The following is a 24,504-nucleotide window of genomic DNA, read 5'->3' on the forward strand; positions in this document are numbered from 1 at the left end:
TATTCAGGTTGGAAAGACTCAATCATGTTGATCACATTGTCATTGTTGGTATAAGTGTAATTTACATTGGCACCTCCTTTAATCTTTGAGGAATCACCTTGTTCATAAAGAGGTAAAGGGTCCTTAAAAGCTTTGTGATCAACATTTGTCGGGTGATTCCCAACAACAATTTTACCAGTGTCTATGAGATCTTGAATCTCATGCTTGAGCTTCATGCAATTGTTTGTGTTATGACCTTTGTTTCGATGGTAGTCGCAATATTCATTTTCTCTCCACCATTTTGGTTTGACTTTGGGATCATATGGCCTAGAATTGTCTGGTAAGGTTATTAGATCATTTGCCAATAAGGTCTTGAAAGAGGAGTCATATGATTTCTCGAGACGAGTGAATTCATGTCTAGGTTTCGAAAGCCAAGGTTTCTATTTGAACCACTCTTTTACTTTCTTTGGAGGAGTTTCTGTTGCGGTTTCAGTTGCTTTGAGTGCTTGCATGCCACTAGCCAAGTTAAATATCGTGAATTTTGTTTTTGCTTTTGTATGCACCTAAAAATGGTCTGAAGATAATTAATTAAATAAGCTATTATTTAATTAATCCCCCTTCCCAATTTAATTGAATTCACAAAGCAATTTGATTATATTCCCCCTTTCTTCTACTTATTAATAAATCTAAGGATTTATTTAATAGGTTCATTTCAATAATCTCCTTTAATTAATTAATTCAAATTAATTAATTCCCTCCATTCAAATTCATTTCTTCTAAATCCCTAATTAATTAAAATAAATCAAATTCATGAGTTGTTGAGATTAATTAGCCTTTTCCCATTATTTGAATTTTTAAATTCAAATTCTCCTAACTTCTACCACTCCTAAACCTAACCCATTCCATCCTAACCACCATGTCCCCTTTCCATGGACACTTTACCCTCTCATGAGCCAAGCTTTGTGACACTTGTCACTAAGTGTTCCCTTTCATCTAACCTCTTCTGGAAGCCTCTTGACACTTGTCACCATAGAGATGACAGATGTTCCCTTTCATCCAACCCCTTTGCCAACCTCCTCCAATTTAACCATTGATATCTTCAAATCAATCTAGACCATTGATTCCTGCCACCTCACCCTTATCCTTGGGAAATACTATAAATAGAACTCATTTTGGAGCACAAAGGGTCCCAATTTCATATCATTTTTAAATCCCGATTGATTCATCTCATTTGCATTCAAACATTGTTACTATAGGCATCTAGCTTCAAGTTTATCATTTCTTAGCATTGTTATCATGTTCAAATCTTAGCTTAATTGCATCTTCATTCTAGCTTATTTTCTAGAATAATCATGCAATCAAGTAGCTTAATCATGCTATCATTGCTAGATCATGCATCTTCATCATTTAAATCCTCCATTTAAGTGTAGTCAAGTCACTGGAGTTTGCATACCAAGATCTGAGAGAAAAATTCATACTCGCATTTACTAGGAGGCGATAGATCGCTTAGTTATGGTTTTGTCTTTCTTTAATTTAACTCACTAACCATTTCTTGTAATGATTTATTGAGTGCATTGTGTTTGTAGGTACAAGTACACTTCACATATTCATCATTTAAATCCTCCATTTAAGTGTAGTCAAGTCACTGGAGTTTGCATACCAAGATCTGAGAGAAAAATTCATACTCACATTTACTAGGAGGTGATAGATCGCTTAGCTATGGTTTTGTATTTCTTTGATTTAATTCACTAACCATTGCTTGTAATGATTTATTGAGTGCATTGTGTTTGCAGGTACAGGTACACTTCACAGAGCTTGACATTTTGGCACCCATGGTGGGGGTGAAATCATCATTTTTGGCCTCTGAAGCTTCAACAAACATCCATCTCTATCGGGACAAAATCAGAATGTCATATGAGTTGATTTTCCAACTCATATGAACTACCTTTTAGTCTAGTATGAAACTTCATCCTGACTCATACGAGCTCCTTTTCCTTGTCGTACTAGAGCTAAATGCATGTCGTACGAATTTCTATGTTGCAAATTCTTTATTCATACTAGCATAATCCTGTGTCGTATGAGCTAGTTTTGGCTTGCGTCAGAGATCTAAATATTTGTCATTTTATCTGGTAAATCATGTCGTACGAGTCTCTGCATCTATGATTTTTGATAAACTGCAAGTTAGGTTTTCTGATTCTAATTTGAAATTTTCTAACACTAGCCCTGACTGGTTTGTGAGATTTTTGGCAACCTAACTCTTTTCTGCAAGACAATTGATGAAGATACGCTTGTCAAAGACATAATTCAAAAACTAATTAATGAATACTAATACATCTATTTTGCAGGTTGCCTATGAATCTAACTAAACTTTGTGTATTCATTAAATTTTTCTAGGCACACTTCAGTTTTACTAAAGGAAATGAACAATCATGTATTTTGTGTCTTTGATGATAGGTTAGTATGCTCTCACCTTTCTTAGGTGATCAGAAAGCTAGACTCATCTTTTTCTTTCATTAGTGCATTTCTTTAGCAGGCCTGCCCTCTTGAGGAGTAATAACTCTTAGCCATTAAGGTCAGTGAGAGGGGAACGACCTAAGTGGGAAAGGCTAAAGCCAAGTAATCCAACCCACTATAAAATAAATGTGTTTTTGATGAAAATCAAAGCAATGGTAGTGCTCAGGAATAGCTCTCCTCCATACCTTAAGTATATCAAACCTTAGTTTTCAAGGCTGGGAGACCTCTTAATTGAGTTTATACCCTGACGCACCGAACGGATCCCTTACTAGTGCTATTTAAAATAGAAGCTAACCAATTCACCTCTGAAAGGGTGATAATCTTTGTGCAAGAGAGATAGTAACTCTCCCAAGACACTTGCCATATCGTGCCCCCATTAGCATTTGGAGTCAGATAATATGGTGTTGAGTATCCATTGCGTAAGACTCGGTGATCATATTTTTATTAGCTATTGGGTGTGTACCTAAGTCAGAAAGTAAAGGTTTTCATTCTCAGCCAACTTCCTTAGGGTTTAGCATGCTTGGAGTCACTTATCACATCATGTGTTTGCTGTGTATTATCCCTAAATTGAAAAATCAGACATCTAAATCTGGAAAACATAAGCAAAACACCAAAATTCACTAATCAAATTCGACAAAAACAAAACATATTTTTCATTGTCCTATTCTCTATCATACAAGTCAGGTTCTCTATCATGCGGGATTTATCTTTTATCGTAAGACTTAGTAAGGTTTGTCATACAAGTAATCTGTTTTATCGTGTGGTTCAGAAAATATTGTCATACAAACCTCTAGTGTTTCACATAAAAATCTTAGTTTGTCATATGGGCTTCTATTTCTTATTGTTTTGGGCTCTATTATTTGTCGTACAAAACTCTGCATTTGTTAGTCCAGAGCTTTATCTTGCATGCCTATTTCAGATTTGTCATTTCTGCCTAATCAATTTGCAGTAAACATAAACACTTGTTATTTGTCAAGCTATGATTAAATTGTCTGCTTGGTTTGTTTGGTCAATTTATCATCCATCAAAATCAAACTCTAGAAGATAAACACCTTATGATTTTCAAGTGCTCACCCTCAACAAGTTCAAGATCTAAACATCTCAAAGTGCATTATCACCCTCTTTGGTAGACTAATCACTCAAACATAGTTTCTCATCAGGATCAATCATCCTTTATCATGAAACTAAAATGTTTGGTCAGGATAATCTCATCCCACATCGTAGGATATATCGTTCCTACTGGACTTGGTTCTTATCAAATCATCATCATTGCACTCCTAAATCGAAGATCGAAAAACTTGCAAACCTTTAAACACTTGAATCATTTTATCATGTCATATCATTCTAGCGCATCTACCTTGACAATTAATCACTTATTAAAACAAAGCTTTTTGACAATTGAATCCTGGCAAAATAACACACGTGTATGCCCGTTTTAACTAGAGCTCAGAGACAAAGAATCACAAAGACTGAAATCAAAACATTGGAAGCACATATAACCATGGAACATGAAAATGAAATACAAGTTGAAGGAGAAATAACAAAACAAAACATTAGAGACATCAAAAAGGATCCTCAATTTGACAAATTTGTGCAGAAATTGTTGGAAGAAGAAAAAGAAAAATATTTCCTAATGTTAGCCAAATCTGGTGCTACACTTCCCCAAGATTTTGATGTAAACAAATTGACACAAAAGAAAAGTGATCCTCCTTCTAATAATGAACAATATGAGGATATCTTTGGGCCTAAAATGAATGACATGTCAATCTCTAATAACACTATAACCAATGAAGAAACTTGCATACCCAAAATAGATGAAGTAGAAATTCTGAATAAAATTCAATCCAATGAAGATACAAGAAGGGGTAGAGATGAAACAAGAAGAGATCTAGATCCTCCTAGAATACAAAATCATGGTCATACAAGAACAAATCATTTCGATAATCCTATCACAACTCTCACACAACAACTACAAGATATGCAAAGAGGAAATGTTAGATGATACTCACTTCAAGAAATCTGCCCTTATCCATTTGACAGAAATCTAAACATGATACCATTTCCTATATGTTTTGAAACTCCTAGATACGAAAAATATGATGGAAGCACAGACCCTCAAGATCATATATGAGAATTTTGCATAATGAGTATGGAGTTTGCACATGAGGATACCTACTTGATGAGATTATTTCCGAAAATCTTAACTGGGCTAGCTATGGAATGGTTCTCCAAACTTCCATCTGGAATTAGATCATTTTCAGAATTGGTGGATAAGTTTGTTTCACAATACTCTTACAACATACAACATGAAGTAACAATGCTAGACCTATGTAACACCAAACAAAAGGTTGTAGAACCTTTTACGACATTTTTACAAAGATGGAGACAGTTAGCCTCGCGGATCCTCGTATAGTGCCAGAATACGAAAAAATGGACATATTCATAGATAACTTAAATGATCAAATGATTTATTACTTAAAAATGCAAGGAAATCAAAGTTTTAGAAAAATGATTGATAATGGAATCAAAATGGAGGAAGCCATGATAAAGAAAGGTGAGTTGAAAATATACAAAGAAGGAGTCCATCCTCATAACAACAATAATAACAACAATCACAATGACAAGCCAAAGTTTTGGAATAGAAATCGAAATGTCATCAACAATGGAATAGTGGATAACAACAATGTGAAACCAAAACAACCGATTTTTAATTTATCCACTCACTCAGCAGCAACACAACAAAACAACAATCACCAAAGAGAAACTATTAAAACTTTCTTTCAAAGAAAATTTACAGACATTGGTAAACCCCTTCGATCAGCACTAAATGTTGGCATATGCACACTCCAATGAGACATTGTAGATGATTGAAGGTTTTGTCATTGATGGCAACCTTACAATTCTATGACACCGGCAAGGCATTCCACTGGCACTAGCAAGATCAGACTTTACACTGGCACCGACAGTGAAAGGAAGCATACTGACACAGAGGCCAATAGGATTTTTGTTGTAGTATATTTTGTTTATTATTTGTAAAATCATTGTAAGACGACTTGGAAAGTTGTAAAATGACTCTTATATAAGAGATCATTGTAGAACATTTTGAGTAAGGAAGAAGAATGTAATTAGGCGAAATAAGGCAGACCTATTATGTGAATTATAGGTTAAGGGTTTATGTAAGAAGTAGAGCAGAAATTAGTATTGGATCTGGCATCATAGATGCTACTTTGAAGCAGTACAAGACACTAGATTTATTTAATCCATTATGTAAGTCAGTGAGACTTCCTATTTTGTATTTGAGCAGTGAGCTCTAGGCAATTGGCCTTCCTACATGTGCAGGCCCCTCTTGTTCTTATTGACCAGTAAGTCAATACTATGGGTCACAAATCCCACTAAGGTTTTTCCCACACCGGGTTTCCTCGTTAAATCCTTGTGTTATGGTGTGTTGTTCATGTGGTTGTTTTTATCTTTTTTTATTGCATTACTTTCTGTTTACCGGTACACAGTATTAATATTCTCTACATGTTTTAAATCAAGAAAATCTATCAACTGGTTAGATATTGATTCACCCCCCCCCCCCCTCTCAGTATCTGTGGGAATCCTAACAATTGGTATCAGAGCTTGGTCCTCTATTTTTAGAAGCCTAACAGCTTGAGGAAGATCTTGACATTGGTAGAGATAGAAAATCTAATGAAAAAGAAACTCTTAATGATATGATAAACAAGCTGAAACAAGAGAACATGACAACAAAGAATGAGATGCAAGATTTGACTAGAAGACTAAGTGATGCTCCAAATGAAAACACAAGACTTAGCTATGAAAATGACTTGTTGAAAATAGATTTGATGCACACTCAAAATGACTCTGACAAACTAATGAGGCAGAAAGAAGTCTTAGAAAGAGAACTAGATACTGCAAATCAACACAAAGAAAAATTCAAGAAAAGCTCAGAAGAACTTGGTAACTTACTAAAGAATAAAAAACCTAAAGGTGACACTTGTGGAATTGGCTTTGAAGTTGGTGAAATCTTTGGTACTACAAACACATGGGATCATAGCAAACTGGTAAGACAACCTACTACTTATAAATTCAGTGGCAAATGCTTTAACTATAACAAGTATGGTCATAGAGCAAATCAATGTAGATCTAGAAATTATCAGAATATCAACACCCCCACCGGTCAATGTTCAATATACAACAAAGTTGGTCATAACTCTAAGAATTACAAAATGAATGTGAGATGTTATGTTTGTGGAAGATTTGGGCACCTATCTAATCAATGCAGAACACAAACTGACATAGGTTATGGAAAGGCTATTCAAAAAAATAATGTGACTTGTTATGCTTGTAACAAGATTGGACACATTGCAAAATTTTGTAGAAGTAAGGCACCACTAGTAGCAACTTCTTCAGAAAGTGACAAGCCAGCTGAATTTAAAAGAGTTGTAAGGAAAAGACAACCTTCATCGGTATCCACACCCTCGCCTAGAAGAACTAGACAAAAACAACAGGCAGTGAGGTCTTCGGCAAAGAAGACAACCCCAAAGAAAAAGCTAACACCTAAGAAGAAAAGGACTCAAAAGAATATTTCTCCGATTGACAAACTGTTGGATGAAATCACAGAAGAAGGAAATCTCAAGAACACAGAAAAATTATATGATACACTATCAGCAGATGAGAAAGAGCAAGTTGAAAATAGTGTCATTTTACACCTAGATATCTATAAGAAGTTTTTGATGCAAGTTGTAGATGAACTACCAGATGAATTATTCAAGAGACTGGAATCAAGAAGACAATCTATTGTAGAACTTGATAAGAAAATAAAAATTGAAAAATTACTTGATGTCTACCCAGTCAACTCTCCAAAAGAAATAGATGATCTAATTTCAAAGGCCAACCGATTAGTATTCTCTACTACACACTGGTATATTGCGCTAATGGTAAGAAGAGTAAATGAGGTAACAAAAGAAACAAAAAATGGATGGGATATATTCCTTGTGGAGAAGGAAAAGCAGGAAGAGTACAAGAACCCCAAGCCTATCAAAGTCTATCAAAAGGACAAAGATAAGGGTAAAGGAAAGGTTGGTGGACCTCCTAGTATCAAAATAAAAGACAACTTATCCCCATTGCCTCTGATTACTCCATCGGTAGAAGACCAACCAATAGATGACAGTATGGATGTGTCACAAGAGGATACTAATCCTAGTCCTGAGGTAATATACACAGTGGATGTTAATACTCAAAAGGTCAACATTGTGATAGACAAGGACACAAATGGTAAGACTGACATGGCTAGTAAACCACCGGCAGCTGACAACAATGATAACACTGAAGGAAAAGTTGAAGATGATAGCACAGGGAAACAAACAGAGACTGGAACAGATCAACATACAGAGAGACAAGCAGAGCAACAAGCTCTGGAACAGGAACAGGTTCATGTGGAAATAGTGCCACCGGCAATAGGAGAGAAACAAAAGCCCTTGCTTAAGGAAATGGAAACACAGAATGACCTACCAGAGTTCACTACAAGCATGGTTACTTCCTCCACCAGTGGAATTCATAATGTCGGTTCCTCCTCAATAGGTTATAAATCAACCAATGTAACTGAAGTTCTTTAAGATTCTTTGAAGAAAATAACTGATTGTAGTTCACAAGCTTATAAAGCTATAGATGACACAATCCCAATTTTGAATATGATAGTTGCAAAATGCAACATAGATAATAAGGATTCTTTGAGTCAACTTGACACTTTGTCGAAGTATATTACTAACAACACAGTGACAGTTGAACAAATAAAGGAACAGGCATTCAAAGATAGGTTGGAAATTGAAAAGCAAAAATTCTTTGAGGATCAAATAAAGAAGTGTACTAGGGAATTTGACACACTTCTATCGGAACTATGCAACTCATTGAAGGAATTTAAAACTCTGTACAAAGATACTTGCAAGACAAACTTTTTAACAGTTGACATAGATAAGAAAATGAGCAAGGTACAAGAAGAAATAAATAAACTTGCTAACAATTTTGTTAATTCACCTGATACATTATCAGTTTTTGAGAAAAAGATAACTAGTTTTGAGGAAGAATTACTGAAGCTAGAAAGAGAAAAGGAGAGAATAATAAACAAGGCTAAAAATATGAGACTAAGACTAAGTCCAAGATTGGACTATCTAGCATCCTTAAGGAAGGAAATATCTGAGGCATTAGTACAAGGACAGAAAACACTGGTAGAGCATATGCAACACCTCACCGGTACAGTTCAAAGAACAAAGGCAGCAATAAAAGACAGTAAGAAATTTATGGAAAGCATAAATTTGGTTTTGGCAGATCTTTTTCAAATTGTAACCACCCAGTTACATGGTTGAGACAGAAAAACTACAACTCTATTGACACCTTGACAACCTTTGTCATTGATGCCAAAGATTGAGTAGTAATATGAGAAAATAATCTGCAAAAGACTTATCTACTCAGGGGGAGCTCATATATTTTTGGTACACATTTTTGGTACACATTTTTGGATTACAAGTTTTGGCTACACTTTTTGAATTTTCTCATGAGTGTTGCCATCAGTGCCAAAGGGGGAGATTGTTGGCATATGCACACTCCAATGAGACATTGTAGGTGATTGAAGGTTTTGTCATTGATGGCAACCTTACAATCCTATGAGACTGACAAGGCATTGCACCGGCACTAGCAAGATCAGACTCTACACTGGCACTCAGATCACCGACACCGGCAGTGAAAGGAAGCATACCGACACAGAGGCCGACAGGATTTTTGTTGTAATATATTTTGTTTATTATTTGTAAAATCATTGTAAGCCGACTTGGCAAGTTGTAAAATGACTCTTATATAAGAGAGATCATTGTAGAACATTTTGAGTAAGGAAGAAGAATGTAATTAGGCAAAATAAGGCATACCTATTATGCGAATTATAGGTTAAGGGTTTATGTAAGAAGCAGAGTAGAAATCAGTACTAGATCTAGCATTATAGATGCTACTTTGAAGCAATACAAGACACTAGATTTATATAATCCATTTTGTAAGTTAGTGAGACTTCCTATTTTGTATTTGAGCAGTGAGCTCTAGGCAATTGGCCTTCCTGCAAGTGCAGGCCCCTCTTGTATAAGTAATATTCTCTTATTGGCCAGTAAGTGAATATTGTGGGTCACAAATCCCATCGAGGTTTTTCCCACATCGGGTTTCCTTGTTAAATCCTTGTGTTATGGTGTGTTGTTCATGTGGTTATTTTTATCTCTGTTTATTGCATTACATTTTGTTTATTGGTATACAATATTAATATGCTCTACATGTTTTAAATCAAGAAAATCTATCAATTGGTTAGATACTGATTCACCCCCCCTCTCAATATCTGTGGGAATCCTAACACTAAAAACACTTCTCACAAATAAATTGATCACTTTACTAGAAGAAAGGAACTACGAACCTCAAATCAAACCACCTTGGTGGAATGCTAATCAGTATTGTGATTTCCATCAAAACAAGAGACATCACAAAGATAGTTGTCAGAAGTTGAAACATGTCATACAAGATATGATTGATAATAGAGTAATAATAGTGGATGGACATACAACAAATGAATCTCATACAACTTTTAAGACTCCGCTCCCAAACTATGAGAAAGGTGAATCATCAACAACAAGCAATGGTAAGGGTAAAGCAAAGGTAAACTACACTCATACATATGACAACATGGTAAACATGATTGTAGTTAAAGAAAAAAAAAATCAAGAACATGCTCATGCTGTCACAAGAAGCAAAGCTAAAGTTGTTTTTCTAGGTCCTACAACAAACACATCATCCACTACCAAACAATATAGTCTAGTGGAAGAATTGCAGAAAACACCCGCACAAATATCCATCTTATAATTGTTAAAACTTTCACCTGCACACAAAGAAATTCTAGAATGAGCATTAGTAGATACAATAGTTTCTAAAGATCTTGATATCGATCAATTCCAAACCATGGTGGGACACCTCACAACCCCTCATTTCTTATCATTCAATGAAGAAGATGACATGTCCTTGCAACACCCTTACAATGCTCCTTTGCATATTGAAGTCCTCATTCACAAAACGTGAGTTAAGCGTGTTCTAATAGATGGCGGAGCTGGCCTAAATATTTGCTCATTGAGTCTTGTTCGTGCCTTAGGATATTCAAAAGATGTAGTTGATGTCCGGAAAAGAAGCACTATAAAAGCCTATGATGAAGAAGAACGTTCCTTCAAGGGAATTGTGATACTACCCATCAGAGTGGGACCTTTGTAGGACACAGTATGCCAAGTTCTAGACTTGGACTTATCATATAATGTACTCCTAGAGAGACCATGGATACATGACCTTCAAGTTGTCCCATCAACATATCATCAATGTGTCAAATTCCCTATGAGGGACAAGAAATCACAATCTTTGTAGATGCAAATCCATTCCAATACTACAACAATCTAAAAATGGCTCAAGAAGTAATTATTCCACATAACAGGGAGGCAACAATATTAAAAACACAATCCAAGAAACAATCATTTGCATCTATTTTATCAAGCATGGAGAAACAAATGTAGCTAAGAGACCGAGGAAATGGAGAATACTTAATATCACAATTATCGCTTTCTCCTAAATCCTTGGGAAAACCATCAAACTCTAAACAACAACCAACTATGAAACATCTTCCAATATTTGATGGAGCATTCATTAGTGCTGGAACCTTATCACAGGAAACAAAAGACAAAGATGTGCCACAGTGGCTATACAAAGATGAAGAAATTCAATAAAAGGTCAACAATGTTAGAATACCTATAGAAAAATATGGAAAAGGATTCAACACTCTTCAAAGGATGGGATATACTGGAATAGGTCCTATAGGAAAAAGAAAAGAAGGTATCTCAAAACCTATTCAACCTTACACTCAGCAGACTACAAAAAAAATAGGTTTAGGGTATGGAAAATTCACTCTACCGGAAGACACATCTCTTAGTCAACAACAAGAGGAATATGAAAATAGACAAGAACAACTGGCAATTGAAAGGGAAGAAAAATCAGCTAAGCAACAAGCACAAGCAAACACGAAATGGCAAAAGAAGCAAGCTTCAAATCAACAAGAGAAACAAACTAAAAACATCTCTCAAGTAGCATTAAATATCAATCAAAACAAGAAAGAAGCTAATATAAGTCCAGGATAACTCATAGAAAAGTTGACAAAACTCAATCTCAGTCCTGAAGAGGTTGAATGTGAAAGAAGGAAAAGTATAGCCAAAAAAGCGGAAGAAATGTTATATGACCAAATCTGTAGACTGCAAGCTACAAGTGATACAGATTATAATGAATGGGAATGGGATTCCTATCACTCTAAAGAATTAGCTGAAGAAAATTGCTTTGAAGAAGATGTAGGAGTCGATGTAGTTCACACGTATGCAGGACAAACGTTAGGAACTAGCTCACTTGAATTAGAATCACATTTTACTAACTTGGACTTAACCGAGGACGATCAAGAATTTCTTACACAAGTTCATTGTAACGAGAGTACCGTTCTAGACATCAACGCACATATTGAAAACTTTGATACATCCATCATGACCCTTGAAACCCTCGAAACATACCAACTTGAAGACCCTCTACCTCTAATGCACCCGGAGCTTATTGATTGGGAAAATGAAGGACATACGGATATTGATACCTTTCCAAATGACCATGCCATATCTATATATCTTAATGCAATCGAGCCTATAACAACTCTCACCAGGAATGTCAGCAACGCATCTTCCAATCAAGTGGGTGCCAAATCTCCTAGTTGCAAAAGTGAAAATAAAGAAAAGAATATCAAGTCTAATGCTGAAAACCATTTATTGGCAACATTAGATCAGGACAAAGTAAAAAGAAAGGATGCATCTTTAATTTATTGGCACAACAGAGCAACCAAAGATTCTTCATCCAACGACTTCTCTGTGCAAAGAAGAAATGAAACAATATGTGGAATTCTTCAAACAATGGCAAATCAATTTTGCCTGGTCATATGCAGACATGCCAGGGTTAAATCCAGAGCTTATTATGCATCACTTGAATGTTAGTGTTGGGACTCATTAAAATTGAGTCAAGTTTAGAGGCCCAATTCAAATTTTTCTTTGCATTTCCAAATAAGTCAGTTTGAATGGCCTAGTTTGTGAGAGGTCAAAATGGAGCCGGTTGATTTTCAGAGGGTAAGGCTTGAAAGACATGTCCTACACATTTCATTTGGTCTATGCAGTGATGTGAAACTTTTAGATTTCAGTTTGGATAAGTTTACCAGGTACCCATTTCGAGGGGTGAGCTGAAAATGCATTTTAGGCACAAATGCAAATTTTATTGAGTAGCCTAGTTTGGGTATTTATATCTTTTGCCCTATTGATTTTCATGAATAAATTCAAAATGGATTCAAATGTATGCATAAATGTGAGTCATCTTGCAAAGTTTCAAGTCTTAACGAATCCATTTGCTCAGTTTTTGAAGATCAATATGTTTGTAATTTGTATGGTTTGACAAGTCCCTATTTCAACGCCTAGTCGGAGCCCTGTTTCGCATAAGTGTAAAAGTTGCCTCAATAAGTGTCATGTCAGAATGTTTCTTCCAGGTTAATGCTAGTATAAATGATGAGCTATGTTTCAAATTTTAGGCTCCTACTAATCCGTTTGATCGGTTTTCAAAAGGGTTCATTTAGCCATCGTTTTCAGTTATCCATACTTTCAGTGCTATATCAGTTAAAGTAGTTATTTTTATGAGCGCGCCGTTTGCATCCAGTCAGGCTTTTGGTCAAACTGAGAATTCAAAGATTTAGTATGTACTTCAAGGTACCTATGTTTCAAATTTAAGGGTCTACGGAGGTCGTTTGATATTTTTGAGAAAGGCATCATGTGTTGCCAGAACATTGACTTCATCAGGTCCACAATGTCGACAAAGCCAGTTGGGCATTTTTGAAAATTAATATCTCTTTACTCGGGACTCATCTCAAAAAACCGTTTGGTAAAGTTCATCCTTGTATGTCAGAGTACATGCCTGGCAGATGGCGAGGTCCAGAAAGGTGTTTTGACCACTTTGAAAAATAAGTCTTCACGATTAAATGCGAAAATGTGGCGTCATTGCCTGAAGGTTGCAAATTTCAGCCTGATGATCCGAAAACAATGCCGATCATTTCTAGAGGTGTGTTTAAGGTTCCTGAAGCATTTAAGAGGTCAGTTGCATGAAAATGAAATTTTTTTTAGCCGGACCCACGTTGGGGCCCGACCTGGCTCATGCTTGTGCACTAATTTTTGTGGCAAACTATTCTCATTTCATGGCATGCAATCTCCCATTTGACAAATGATGATGCTAGAGAGAGTTGGAGACTAGATGTTTGTTATCCTAATAATTGTGAAGAGAATACAGTTAGAGATTGGCAAGGAGATTATGGCTAGCAAATTGAATATAAAACATCATTTTAACTATGATACCATATTGTGTGTTTTGAAAATTTCAGCTCCAAGCTTTGCACTAGGTTTTCAAGATCACATTGGAGCTGCTTCTGAGGCATTCGCAGAGATCTTGGATCCCACTTCTTTCCTTTTCTATGTTCATTACCAAATTCAAGAGAAGGCAAAATACCTTATGTTTGAATATGTTGGGCCAAATGTTTTACATTGCGTGAGAAAGAGTTCATAGATAATGACTTTGAGACTGCATCTTCCTGGACATCCACACCCTCTGACAAGTGGTGACAATGAAAGCACAGATGGTGCGTGGCATAGTTGAAAAGCCAAAGAAATTTTTAAACAAATGCAATTTGCAGCTAACGCATTCTTCCTGTGCACTAATTTAAAGGTTCAACAGCAACTAACGCATTCTTCTTGTGCACTGATTTAAAGGTTCAACAGCAAAAACTATAGCCTTTACTAAATTTCCCTGCATGGAGTTTGGAGGGCAGCAAAAAATACTTCATTTTTAATGCAAATCACTATTATCCCCTCCTCCCTCCATGGTGATGGTTGGGCATTGGGGTCTATAGAAGGCAACACAATTTTTTTAGGAAACATAGCAATATAAACCCCCACTCCCACGTGACTAGTGAAAGAGGCCATTAACAAATGGAATAATGGAAAATGTTTTGTTATTTGCAAAGTTGAAAACAATCTAATGATATGGCAAATTTGCGTGGCTGTTTGGAGGCCACATTAAAAATGTAGCAAATGCATTTAGAAGGTATAAGCCATTTTCCCAAGCCCCTGCCAAGTCCTTTTGCGTGGGTGACCTGAGGAAACAATGAAATCCAGGCAAATGCATTGCCAAGTTCAACGCAAAATCAAAGGATTTCTAAACAATGCCATTGGCCATGTTGCAAAATCTAAATTCCATGCCCTTTACCGACATCCTCCCCTGTGTGGAAATGACGAAAGGTGTTCAAACTCCAACAAAATGCATTGCCAGCCATTAAATTTGTAGAGAAAGCTTCAAAAATGAAGTTCCAGGCTAAAACTATTAATCCCACATTGGCTGGGTGGGCATGTATTTTATTATTTACATTTAAATCTCCACTAATGTAAGATGTCAAAGCCATCAAGGCTTTTGACGGATGGTGCCCTTTGGTTGCCCAAGGTAGACCCCACGCGCGTAGGCATGAATCCCAAGGTGACCAGAGGTGGCGACTGAGCGACAACTAGGTGGACCCCACACAGGCATGCTTCCCAAGGTAGACAGGAGAATTTTGCAGAGGAGGGCGAGCTTAACTAGTGAGCAAGTCCGAGATGATCCGACGAAGCGCGTTGATTCGCAGGCAGAAGGTGCTCACCTGTTAGAGGCTGCGAAATGGCGAAAGCAAGTTGGCAAAAATGCAGTAGTGATAAAGATTGAGCAAGTCTAGGTTGATCCGACGGTCCATGTGGCTTCGCGAAGGCAAGATGCTCACCCATTAGAGGCCGCAAAATGGCAAAAGCTAGGTGGCGATTTACGTGGCAAGTACAGTCAGATGTCTAGAAGGTAGGTCCCATCTAGGTGGCAATGATGTGGTGCACAGATGGCGACAGGTGGATAGACAAGTGGCGGTGATGAGGTGTCATCCCAGGTGGCATCCAATCAACCCTATCGACCAATCAGGTCCCACCATGTGGCAAGGCGTTAGAGCACAAAAAGAGCCAAAAATCAAAGTTAAATTCAGTTTATTACATAGTGCAAACTATATTAAAAATTCAAAAATTTAAATGATTGTGCACATGTGAATGATTAATTCGCCCAGGGCTGTATTTTTTTGCCAAAATATGAAGTATTATATGTTTCCAGAAAGCTCTAAGAGTGAGAAATCCAACTAGGTAGTTAATTTTAACAAATATGGGATGTTTTGAGAGAAGTTTCCATGGGAAAGAAGAAAGAACAAAATTTCAGTTAGAGAAAATAGACACTTGGCAATTTCGATTGCAAATCTGATCTTTCCCTCCTCTTCTTATTCTCAATTCTTCTCATTTGTAAGGGTTCCAGAAATTTGGAGAAATGCTCCAGATTTGATGGCTTCCATTTTCTGAATATCTTGACCCAAGTTTGTAAATGCTTTTGTTTGGTTTTTAGGGTACAGAGGATTAGAGTGCAGCATTCAAGATGTGTTTTCTAGTTGCAGGCTTTACTTGTGTCAGGCATGAGTAATTTCCCACCATATTGTCTCTGTGTATGCATTTCAATATTATGAATTCAATCTTGAAGGAGGATGAAATTTGTCAATTTCAAGGAAGTTGTGTGATTGTTTGTGGGTATCCTTCAATGAAGGTTTTAAATTCTGTAATCAATCATGAATAATGGAATGTGTCCCAGATTTGATAATGTTGTGAATGGATCTGAGTAATGCATTAATATAAGGTGTTAATGCAGGGATATTCTATAACGAAAACAAATTTGCAACTGTGATTGACATATTTGCAATTCTATGTGAGACTCTATTGCCCAATGAACAAGGCACTGGTCTTGCAAGTTTGGGGATGTTTCCAGATATACATTTTAAAAGAAAATCTAATTTCCCTTCATGTTTAGGGGTGTGTGTTCCATTCTTTCCAAGCTCTATTCCATCTAATTGTTTGTATAGATCTAGCCAATTTGTAGTGTTTCCTAACCTATTGAGCTTGTGAAATGTTCTATCTACTTAGTGTTGATGTAGTTATGTGTCTGTAATCATTGTATTCAAAGCATCAAAGGGTGTCCCCCCCTAGGTCTACCAGAACCTGAAGTGTAGGAGGATCAATTAGGGTCCTATGTTATGTTGTCCAAGCCCTGATGTGTTTTGTAGACTGAAATTGGCCATTTCATAGAAGGATTGCAGGTGTTCTTGGGTTATCACTTTTGGTGAACAACAAAAATGGTGACTCTGCTGGGGAATTGCTGAATAAAAATTGCCTAAATTTATATCCATCTAGTCTGTCCATTGTGTATGCATAGAGTTTTGAGATTGATTTTATGGTGAAGAGAGTGTTTAGTGTTCTGGATCTCCAAAATGATATATTTTCTCATGTCATATATTATGAAGAAGTAACAATAAATTCATTGTTGAAAGTTGTAAGAAGTTCTTGCAGCTATATGTAAATTTTTCCCCAATTCCTTATTGGGTGGCGACTCTAGTCTCTGTACCAGTGCTTATAGGAAGTTTGTATTCCAAGACATTCACAAGATTAGTAGACAATCTTATGAATCATATTAATATGTACATGATTTAATTAGAAGATGCTCAGACATAGGTTCTTCATCATAAAAGGTTTTATAGAGAAGTGCAGCAAGAGATTTCAGTTCATACATAAGTCTGATGTATTTTCCAGATTTGTGTTAAATAGCCTGGAAGAGTGTGTGTAGCAGTGAAATTGAAGGAGAAACAAATATTTAAATTTGTGTTGAATGGTATCCTGCTATTCGAAATGTCCTCTATTCAAGAGGTGGCGACTTTGAGGTAAAAGATAGTGCTAAAATGTGAAGTAAATCTCCAGATCTACAAGTCTTACAGCTGCAAATCTCTAGGTATTTTTCAGAGGTTTCAAATGCAAAGATATTTGTTTTGAAAATTAGAATGTGTAATGTCGTTTTCCCATTTAGTGAACAACACTAGTCTAGAGGGAAAGAGGAATCACAAAAAATTAATTTGCATATCTATGCTGCTAAAATATCCAGTGTATGTTATCTTCCGTAGTATGCAAATTTGGAAGAGATTTGTGTCAAGCAATGTTATGAATAGTTTCAGTATGATGATATGTGCTTGAAGTGTTTTATCATTCAACACAAGGTTGCATAATCATTTGTGGAAGTAAAGAAGAAATGTGTAGTGAACTTTTTCAGCCCCAATCTTATCCACATATGACCATGCCTTGTGAAGTGTCACAACCATGTAATAGAAAGAGTTTCAGTATGAAGCATTATGCTGCTCTAAACTTTGAAGGTATTCCGGGTTACCCAAATCCTATACCCAAAGAAATTAGAATGTATTTGCCAATATTCAGTGGGAAGAAATCAGAATTAGCATGTCAACATTTGAAAAGATTTTCAGATTTGATAGGAGAATTCAAAATTTGTCAAGAAGATGTATGCATGAAATTGTTTTTTCAGTCATTGAAAGAGGATGCAAGGGATTGGTTCTCTTTTTTGCCGGTAGATTATATTTCCTCATGGGAAGAACTAGTTTCAGATTTCATAGACCAGTTTGATGAAAAGATGAGTGATTATGACTTGTTGAAAGAATTCACTTATATACAAATCAGGGAAGATGAATTGGTACCAACATTTAATATCAGATTTTCACAAGTTTTGTCTAAAATTTCTAGAAAGTATAAGTTTGATGATAAAGTATGTCTGGATATTTATATGAGTGCATTTGATGAGAAGATGGGTTTCCTATTAAGAAACAAAGAACGTAAGACTTTGTATGAAGCTTTTAACACAACTAGGGACATTGAAAATAATTTGAAATTTGGGATAGCTAAGAGATTTGTGTCTGCTGTGGTTTCTTGTCAAAGTACCTTCAATGGTGAAATACCATGTGAAGCTAAGAAAATCATTCCTTGTCTAGGTGCATCAAGCTCTGCAGTTCTGAATGGTTTTATTGATGCATGTGTTTCAGATTTAAATGAGAGTCAAGAACCTTTGTTGTTAATGTCAGTTGTCTCTCATAGTAATGATGGAATGATCAATGGGAAGTGTTGTGAAAATGTTGATACAAAGGTAGATATATACAAGGGATACATACCATTTGATTTGTATGCCAGTTATGTTGATTATGTGGCTGCCAACTACCAAGTGAATCATGCATCTCTCCAGGATAATATTAATGAAAATAATGATGGTGATGACCATCAATCTTTACATGTTGCTGATGTATTTGATGTTGAAATACCAAATATAGAGGGATTACTAAGTGTTGCTATTTGTGCAAGTGAAAATGTGCCATATGATGAAAATCAGAATTGTTTGGTGCAAACAATAGTTGACCCTCACTTAAACATTGATAATGTCACTTGTGTTGAGGATGAAGTAAATGTATTTTCAGATTTCACTTCAGATTTCACTTCTTGTAATCATGTTGATGATCTTTCTATTTTGAAAGTTATGCACAATGTTGATTCAGAAAATTTCAAGGGTGCACATGATTGCAATGAAAATATAGCACACACGGATGGACAAATTTCTACGGAATCTCACATGGAACAACAAAGTGCAATGCAAGTCCAGAAGATTTTAGAACTTAAGAAAGCTCTTGAGGTTGTGGATAAGAAGGTTCAAATGTTGGAGAGCCTTCGAGCTATTAATGAAGACCTTCTGCAATATGGTGAAGAGGATTCTTCGGAAAAGGACTGTGAATTGAATGCTTGTACACTTGATGAACAACATGTTGATCTAACAGATGGTTTTATGATAGAAAATTTTAGTGAACATGCTAAAAACTCATCAGATGAAGTAAATGGTAGCGATGTTCATTTTCATTCTTTGGCTAATGATGAGTGTTCTATTGGTGAAGAAGATCAATTGTTGCAAGATAAGTATGATTATCTTGATTTTCAGAATGATGGTCATAGGATAAAATCTTATGGATGTGAAACATGGAACACTGAGGATTGTTCCAACCAAGTTTCAATTTCTTCTTTGCCTGATGAAGATGATTATGATGATCGAATGGATGGTGTCTTTAGCAATTTTACTAATGCTTTATTCAATGTTGATATAGATACTGACTAGCCACTTCAGTGTCATAATGTTCATAAGGGGATTCTTCATTTTGTTTCTAACCCTTTGTATGAAGAAATAACTCATCAGCCAGATGTTGTAAATGATGAACTAGTCCATAATACTGATGAAATTCTGAACAACAATAGCATGGGTTGTAAAAAATTATTTCATGATGAAGGTAAGAAGCATGGGTTATGTGATGATCATTTAAAACCACAAATGAAAGTGTTTCAGGTGGATGTAAACCTGAAAGAGAAAGAGTTAGCTGAGGATTTGCTTCAGCTAGAGGTATGCATTCTTTTCCATGAATGGGATGTTGAGAATGCAGAGGTTTTGAGTTTGATAAACAAGGATAGTATGGGGTGTAATCAACATAGTGAAATGTCACATCCAGATTGTAATGTTCATGTTCCTTGTTTGCATCAGTTGAGTAGTAATGCCCCTCATTCTATGAATTTAAATGATAACAAGGTGAGTGCTGATAGGAATTGCAATGTTGAAAATGAGTGTTTTATTTTTCAAGTTCAGCATGATGATGCCTTTGCAAATGGTAGAATTGATTAAATGTGTGGTATCTTGTGGGAAGGTCTCTATAGTGAATTGTCTCATGTTTTTACTTGTGTTGAAGTAGTGTGTGATTATAAAGTTTAAAATCAAACCAAAGGTAAGCACACCAGTTGTTACAGTGATGAGACAAAAGAGGTGGATTATAAAAGTTATGCTCAGTTGTTATTGAAAGGTGCCTTTGTTTGGATCATGATATCAAGAGATCAAAATCCGATTTTTGACAGAGGTAAATGCTAAGATTGATGGGGAAGCTTATAATCAATTGTGAGTATATTTGTATCTATTGTATAGTTGCTTTTCTTTAGTTGTGTGGTTTTCAATAAAGTGCCCTGTTGTTTGGGTAGAATAAGGAAGCCCTATTTTTTGAGAAGAAGATTTGATCCGTTTTTGGGTGGTCTGCTTAACCATAGATTCTAGATTCTTGTGTTTATCTTGCAATCAACCATCCCTAGTCAGAGCCACTATTGGGACTCATTAAAATTGAGTCAAGTTTAGAGGCCCAATTCAAATTTTGCTTTGCATTTCCAAATAAGTCAGTTTGAATGGCCTAGTTTGTGAGAGGTCAAAATGGAGCCGGTTGATTTTCAGAGGGTAAGGCTCGAAAGACATGTCCTACACCTTTCATTTGGCCTATCCATTGATTTGAAACTTTCATATTTCAGTTTGGATAAGTTTACCAGGTACCCATTTCTAGGGGCGAGCTGAAAGTGCATTTTAGGCACAAATGCAAATTTTATTGAGTAGCCTACTTTGGGTGTTTATATCTTTTGTCCTATTGATTGTCATGAAGAAATTCAAAATGGATTCAAATTTATGCATAAATGTGAGTCATCCTGCAAAGTTTCAAGTCTTAACGACTCCATTTGCTCAGTTTTTGAAGATCAATATGTTTGCAATTTGTATGGTTTGACAAGTCCCTGTTTCAGCGCCTAGTCGGAGCCCTATTTCGCATAAGTGTAAAAGTTGCCTCAGTAAGTGTCATGTCAGAATGTTTCTTCCAAGTTAATGCTGGTATAAATGATGAGCTATGTTTCAAATTTCAGGCTCCTACTAATCCGTTTGATCGGTTTTCAAAAGGGTTCATTTAGCCATCGTTTTCAGTTATCTGTACTTTCAGTGCTATATCAGTTAAAGTAGCTATTTTTATGAGCACACCATTTTCATCCAGTCAGGCTTTTGGTCAAACTGAGAATTCAAAGATTTAGTATGTACTTCAAGGTACCTATGTTTCAAATTTAAGGGTCTATGGAGGTCGTTTGATATTTTTGAGAAAGACATCATGTGTTGCCAAAACATTGACTTCATCAAGTCCCCAGTGTCGACAAAGCCAGTTGGGCATTTTTGAAAATTAATATCTCTTTACTCGGGACTCATCTTAAAAAACCGTTTGGTAAAGTTCATCCTTGTATGTCAAAGTACGTGCCTGTCAGATGGCGAGGTCCAGAAAGGTGTTTTGACCACTTTGAAAAATAAGTCTTCGGGATTAAATGCGAAAATGTGGCGTAATTGCCTAAAGGTTACAAATTTCAGTCTGATGATCCAAAAATGATGCCGTTGATTTCCAGAGGTGTGTTTAAGGTTCCTAAAGCATTTCAGAGGTCAGTTGCATGAAAACAAAAAAAATTTTATCCGGACCTATTTGGGGCCCGACCTGGCTCATGCTTGTGCACTAATTTTTGTGGCGAACTGTTCTCATTTCATTGCATGCAATCTCCCATTTGACAAATGATGATGCTAGAGAGAGTTGGAGTCTAGATGTTTGTTATCCTAATAATTGTGAAGAGAATACAGTTAGAGATTGGCAAGGAGATTATGGTTAGCAAAGTGAATATAAAACATCATTTTAACTATGATACCATATCGTGTGTTTTTAAAATTTCAGCTCCAATCTTTGCACTAGGTTTTCAAGATCACATTAGAGTTGCTTCTGAGGCATTCGTAGAGATCTTGGATCCCACTTCTTTCTTTTTCTGTGTTCATTACTAAATTCAAGAGAAGGCAAAATACCTTATGTTTGAATATGCTAGGCCAGATGTTTTACATTGCATGAGAAAGAGTTCATAGATAATGACTTTGAGACTACATCTTCCTGGACATCCACACCCTCTGACAAGTGGTGACAATGAAAGCACAGATGGTGTGTGGCATAGCTGAAAAGCCAAAGAAATTTTTAAACAAATGCAATTTGTAGCTAACTCATTCTTCTTGTGCAGAGATTGAAATGTTCAACAGCAAAAACTATAGCCTTTGCTAAATTTCCTTGCATGGAGTTTGGAGGGCAGCAGAAAATACTTCATTTTTAATGGAAACCACTGTTATCCCCTCCTCCCTCCATGGTGCTGGTTGGGCATTGAGGTCTATAGAAGGTAGAAAGTTTTTTTTAGGAAACATAGCAATAGAAACCTCCCCTCCCACATGACTGGTGAAAGATGCCATTAACAAATGAAATAATGCAAAATATTTTGTTATTTGCAAAGCTGAAAACAAACTAATGCTATGGCAAATCTCTGTGGCTGTTTGGAGGCCATATTAAAAATGTAGCAAATGCATTTAGAAGGTATAAACCATTTTCCCCAGCCCTTGGCAAGTCCTTTTGCATGGTTGACCTGAGGAAACAGTGAAATCCAGGCAAATGCATTGCCAGGTTCAACGTAAAATCAAAGGATTTCTAAACAATGCCATTGGCCATGCTGTAAAATCTAAATTGCACGCCCTTTGTCGGCATCCTCCCCTGCGCTGAAATGATGAAAGGCATTCAAACTCCAACAAAATACATTGCCATCCATTAAAGTTGTAGAGAAAGCTTCAAAAATGAAGTTCCAAGCTAAAACTATTAATCCCACATTGGCTGGGCGAGAATGTATTTTTTTATTTATATCTAAATCTCCACTAATGGAATATGTCAAAGCCATCAAGGCTTTTGACGGATGGTGCCTGTTGGGTGCCCAAGGTAGACCCCATGCACATGGGCACAAATCCCAATGCAACCAGAGGTGGCAACTGAGCAACAACCAGGTGGACCCCACACACGCACACTTCCTAAGGCAGAGAGGTGAATTTTGTAGAGGAGGGCCGGCTTAACTAGTGAAAAAGTTTGAGATGATCCGACGAAGTGTGTTGATTCACAAATCGAAGGTGCTTACCCATTAGAGGCTGCAAAATGGCGAAAGCGAGTTGGCAAAAATGCAGCAGTGGTAAAGATCGAGAAAGTCCAGGTTCATCCGATCATTCGCGTGGCTTCGCGAAGGCAAGATACTCACCCGTTAGAGGCCGCGAAATGGCAAAAGGCAAAATGCAAAATGGTGAAAGCCAGGTGGCGATGACGTGGCAGGTATAGTCAGATGTCTAGTAGGTAGGTCCCATCTAGGTGGCGATGATGTGGTGCACAGATGGCGATAGGTGGACAAACAAGTGGTGGTGATGTGGCATCCATGTGGTGGTGATGAGGTGTCATCCCAGGTGGCATCTAGTCAACCCTATCAACCAATCAGGTCCCACCATGTGGCAAGGTGTCAGAGCACAAAAAGAGCCAAGAATCAAAGTTAAATTCAGTTTATTACATAGTGCAAACTATATTAAAAATTCAAAATTTTAAATGATTGTCCACATGTGAATGATTAATTCGCCCAGGGTTGTATTTTTTGCCAAAATATGAACTATTATATGTTTCTGGAAAGCTCTCGGAGTGAGGAATCTGATCATTTAGTTAATTTTAACAAATATCAGATATTTAGAGAGCAATTTCCATGGGAAAGAAGAAGGAAAAGAATTTCAGTTAGAGAAAATAGACACTTGGCAATTTTGATTGCAGATCTGATCTTTCCCTCCTCTTCTTATTCTCAATTCTTCTCATTTGTAAGAGTTCCAAAAATTTGGAGAAATGCTCCAGATTTGATGGCTTCCATTTTCTGAATATCTTGACCCAAGTTTGTGAATGCTTTTGTTTGGTTTTCAGGGTACAGAGGATTAGAGTGCAACATTCAAGATGTGTTTTCTAGTTGCAGGCTTTACTTGTGTCAGGCATGAGTAATTTCCCACCATATTGTCTCTGTGTATGCATTTTAGTATTATGAATTCAATCCTCAAGGAGAATGAAATTTGTCAATTTCAAGGAAGTTGTGTGATTGTTTGTGGGTATCCTTCAATGAAGGTTTTAAATTCTGTAATCACTCATGAATAATGGAATGTGTCCCAGATTTGATAATGTTGTGAATGGATCTGAGTAATGCATTAATATAA

Source organism: Cryptomeria japonica, chromosome 11 (genome assembly GCF_030272615.1).
Source record: "Cryptomeria japonica chromosome 11, Sugi_1.0, whole genome shotgun sequence".
Classification (NCBI taxonomy): domain Eukaryota; kingdom Viridiplantae; phylum Streptophyta; class Pinopsida; order Cupressales; family Cupressaceae; genus Cryptomeria; species Cryptomeria japonica.